Here is a 4,903-nt window from a genome sequence, read left to right on the forward strand (position 1 = left end):
GGGTCCACAAAAGTTTGTAAGTCCTGACTCTTTTGTTAAATATGCCGCAGAAGCCGGACTTTCCATCGCCGTATCAAAAACAGAATGCATGACAACAGACAAATATACTCCAGACCTCAATCTTACAATATATAGCAAACCAGTAAAGTAAGTTTCTGAATACATCTGCCTGGGATATAAATTCTCTTCAAAGAAAAGAGGCAAAAACGATGGAATAATGACTGCGAACCTTAGAATCGGACTTGGTTGGGCAGCCTTTGATAATAATAACAAAATTGCACTTACTTCAAAACGAATCCCTTACCACAAAAATCAAGCATTTACAACACCTATATACTTCCAGTAGTTTTAAATGAGCTAGAATGCGTCGACTGGTATTTTGTTGCACTAGAGAAACCGGAAGTCTTTCAGAAATCATGAGTTTATTGCAAACACTAAACGTTTGGTCTATGTCAGAATTAAAGATGTAAGACAAATAATTAAATTACCGCCAATCACCTCTTTATTATAGTAAAAAATAAAAGTATATATCACAATTAGTATCCATAACATTCACTTAATGTAATACCTTTTATTATTTGAATTTATTTCCTTGCATTACAGTAAGATAGAATGGCAGGGAATTGAAAAATTGGCTAGGTTTGAGTGTCAGGTGGAATGGTTAGGAATTCCGTCGAGCTTGACTAAGACATTCATTCATCAGGGGTCGACAAACGAAATAACCGAGCACTGAAACCGTTTCTTCTATCTTTCATCTCTCTCTTAATCGGCAATCCTGATGTGTCCAAGAAAGTAGCGTTCATATCGTGGACCCACCAAGCCTTTCATCACCGTTCTATGAACTCAATATGAAATAAAATATACTGTAGACACTTGATATTCCTGTAGACTGTTATAGACGGTTGGGTTACAGAAATATCAATAACTGGATGTTATTGAATAGCTTCAACTATTCTCATGAAATACTTTACGGGTCGAGTTCAGTTATACCCATTCTTGAAAAAATGTAGTTAAAATTAATATACTAAAATTGCACAAAGCAGTGTTGAACTATATATATTCTTGTAGAGTCATATCTAATACGTTCGAGAACGCTAATGCTAGTTTAACCAAACTTTACGCACATCAGTGGATGTACTGTCTACAGTTACATAAAAATGAACGAAGGGAAGATGATGCGTAATAACGCCGAAATGCATGCCTTCTATTAGGTCGTCAAGTATGAAATTTGCTGTAAGGTATATGGTAAACTTTGACAGCTACTCATTTTGCGTCATTATTATATTTTGACAATCTTTATTCTTTGTTAGAAAGCTGACACATCTATTTCTTTATCGTAACTTATTTTGTGCTTTATAAAGTATTTATAAATCGTTTCTTGCTGTTTTTGTTAAGAGGTGGATAAGTCGGAACTTCGTACAGCTTTGAAATATGAGTTCTTTCTTGGAAATACAGCTCGGAATATTAATGGAGTATTTCATTCTAATGTTTCATTATTTCATTCTTATTACACAGCAGACATTATCAAACTGGTTTGCAAAATTTCGATCTGGTTACTTTGACCTCACAAATGAGCAACTCAGTCGGCCAGAAACAAAGGGGGATAATGGCAAACTGAAAGCCACTGCCGAGTCAGATCCATCTCAAAGTGCCCATGAATTATCGTTCTTGTTTGGTGTTAGCAAGTAAACAATATTGACTCACCTAGTTCAAATCGGTAAAGTGAAAAAGTTGGATAGGTGGGTTCCGCATGAACTCAATGAAAATCAGAAACAACAACGTTTGGAAATCTGCATTATGATACTTTCTAGTCACAAAAATTAATCCTTTTTGAATCGAATTGTAACATGTGAGGAGAAATGGATCCAATACAACAACTGTAAACGTTCAGCACAATGTTTGGACAAAGATGAGCCACCAAAACACAGTGCAAAATTAAAATTCATCAAAAGAAGCTGATGGTATGTGTTTGGTGGTCTGGCACAGGTGTGATCCATTATGATTTCATTAAACCTGGCTCATCAATCATGGCCAAGGTATACTGCAGCCAACTGGACCAAATGATGCAGGGACTTACAAAAAAAAAAACCCCAGCCTAGTTAGTTAACAGATTCACTCCCTTTTTATTGCAAGACTCCGCCAGACCATACATCGCAAAAATGACATTGGCGAAACTATAGGAGTTGGAGTTGGAAGTTCTCCATCATCCACCATACTCACTTGATCTTGCCCCCACTGACTACCACTTCTTTCAGAATTTGGATAACTTTTTGATAGGAAAAAAATCTAATTCCGACGATGCTGTAAAACAGGCCTTCCAAGATTTTATTGACTCTAGATTACCAGGCTTTTACAGTTCCGAACTAAACAAGCTACCGCTGAAATGGCTAAAGTGTATTGACAATATGGGTGCATACTTTGAAGAATAAAGCAATTCCTTGCATTTATAAAACATTAGCAAACTTTTTTTTTCCTTTTCTATAAATTTCATACTTGACGACCTAATACCATCCAGTGACGCCGCTCACGGCCCAATGTGTTTTTACCCGTTGTCTAGGAGGAGAATATTCTCCCGAAACTATTACCACAGCGAAAGGTATTCCTACATCCGAGTGTACTGGAATATCTTAAATACGACTTTAAACGAATATCAAGTCGACTGATATTGGATTTGAACCCAGAACAAAAAAAAAAAAAAGCAATTTGTCAAACGGTTTGCAGATTCTGTCAACATTGCTTTTACCATTCGTGGTACTTACTCTCCACACCAACTAATAATAGCAACAAATAATTATTATAATGTCGTGCAAGATAATGATGTTGATAATGATGTTTTGACAGCCTTTCCTTCTTTGTTCAATGTACTGAAAAGCTATATAAAGCCTATTGTTAAAGGCTTTAGAGAGAGTTTAGTTAAATTGATACATTACTTGTTTGCTTCCTCTTCTCTGATTTCCCTCAACACCTACTCTTATCAATCAATTCATATTTCCCGAGTCAACGAGGAGTTGTGTGCCGCGAAATGTAGCTCGGTGCACGGTGAAAATAATTTTAAAAAATGAAGGTAAAATATGTAAAAATACTATCTGGAATTTTAATTACGAACTCCTAATAATTATGACTACTTAATGAATAAAGAAGTATTTAATACTTGTCTGGAGGTTTAAACTGCTTGCTAGTTATGGAAGCCGTGTATCATAATTGTGGATAATGTTACCTAAAGGTTACTGTTACCAAAGTTAGAAGTTTCAATTTTTCTCAGCAGATTATTAAGTTCTCTGGTTGATATTATCACCTAGTTATTGTTATGTAAGAAGTTCCGTTTCAAAGTGATTACAATAAGCGATCAGTTTTTAAAGTATCATTCGATTATAGATTTTAAATGACTCTACGCCTGAATAAGAAGCAAGTTGATCAAAGTTGTAGTGCTTTTCACCGCAGGTCTGTTCAAAATGTGGTGGCTTGGGTCGAAACAACAATTACAACTTTATATTCTCATCGTGTTGTAGATTTTTTTTCTTGTTCTTGGTAGTTTTGTTATTTTTCACGGTCAACCTGCCATGCATTTGGTCAAAGGTTAATAGAAAAAGAACTCTCTATCTTTCTTCGACATTTTGTATAGATTATTACCACTACGAGACATTCTCATTTCATTGTGGGCGGAGCTGCTTATATTCACTGACCTCTGGTCAATACGTTCACAACTGAGTGAAGTGATGTGAAGTGATTGTAGGAACTACATGGGGGAAAACGTATGTTTTCGTCCCGCTGTTGTGGCTGAACGGGTCAAAGTATTCAGCTAAATAAACATAAGGATTTCCTTTTCACCAGGCGTAAGGTCACTATCCTTTGTTAGGTTACAATCAGCTGAATCAATATCACAATTGTACTGTGGTATCTAATTTTTGTCACCCTCGGACATGACGATATAACGCGGGAGTCTCTAACTGGTTCATCAATTTGTTAGAAATAACAACCAAATCTCCTGCAAATTACACTCTACGAACTTTTAAAAATAACGACACGGGCAATCATCCAGCAAGTCCACTGAATGGTAGGAAAAGAAATGGCGGGACAGCGATATCAATGTTCCTTTCCCGGGACCTTCGACGCAGTCGGTCCTGAGAGAAAAGAAACAGCACCAGGTACTTTACTGATACTTTGTCTAATGATCTTAACGGGTGGAATTTTGTCAAGAGCTCCACCAATGTTGCCCTCCATCATTTTAAATAATAAACCCAAGGATTTAAATTCGGTGGAGATGATGCAGCTTAAAACTGTAAAATATTTTCTTTTCAGCATCACACACACACACACGAATTTATATGTTTACTTGTATATATGTATATGTATGTATTTCAGATTTGCATTCATGCCTTTCTCAGTGAAGATTATAAAGATTAAGTGAAATAATCTAAGACCGGGATTCGAAACGGATTGTTCTAGATTTGCGCTCACAGCCTGGATTCCATACCACCCACATCACAGAACACAACATCATCGGTTCGCCAACGCCAGTATGCCAGCACCTATATTTTAAATACCAAAACCATAAATCAGTGTTAAGCAAAAATCTAACTTCAGCACTTTAACAACTTTAAAAGCAATTGAAAAAAAAAAAACAGAGAGAGAAACAAAGAAAAATTAAGACAAAAAGAGAAAGAGAAAAGACAGAGAATTTACTAGAATTTGGAATAAAATAATAAGTCTTGCATCGTTAATGAAGATGGGGTTATGTTAAGAAAAATTATAAGACAAAAGCCCCAGCAATTATCTCTCTGATCTTTCTTCTACTTTTATTCTTTCTTTTTCTTTCTTCATCTGTCTTACTTTCGTCTTTATCTGCCACTACCACCACCACCTCCTCTTCCTCTCTTCCTATCCCTCCCCCTCTCTTTCTCTT

The 4,903-nt window shown here is 36.0% G+C and overlaps 1 pseudogene; it reads left to right on the forward strand.

The window, feature by feature from the left end:
* The first annotated feature begins 1,509 nt into the window (after positions 1 to 1,509).
* On the forward strand, positions 1,510 to 2,429 carry LOC128247081 (histone-lysine N-methyltransferase SETMAR-like; annotated as a pseudogene).
* Positions 2,430 to 4,903: the final 2,474 nt, after the last annotated feature.

This window comes from Octopus bimaculoides, chromosome 2, assembly GCF_001194135.2.
Source record: "Octopus bimaculoides isolate UCB-OBI-ISO-001 chromosome 2, ASM119413v2, whole genome shotgun sequence".
NCBI lineage: Eukaryota > Metazoa > Mollusca > Cephalopoda > Octopoda > Octopodidae > Octopus > Octopus bimaculoides.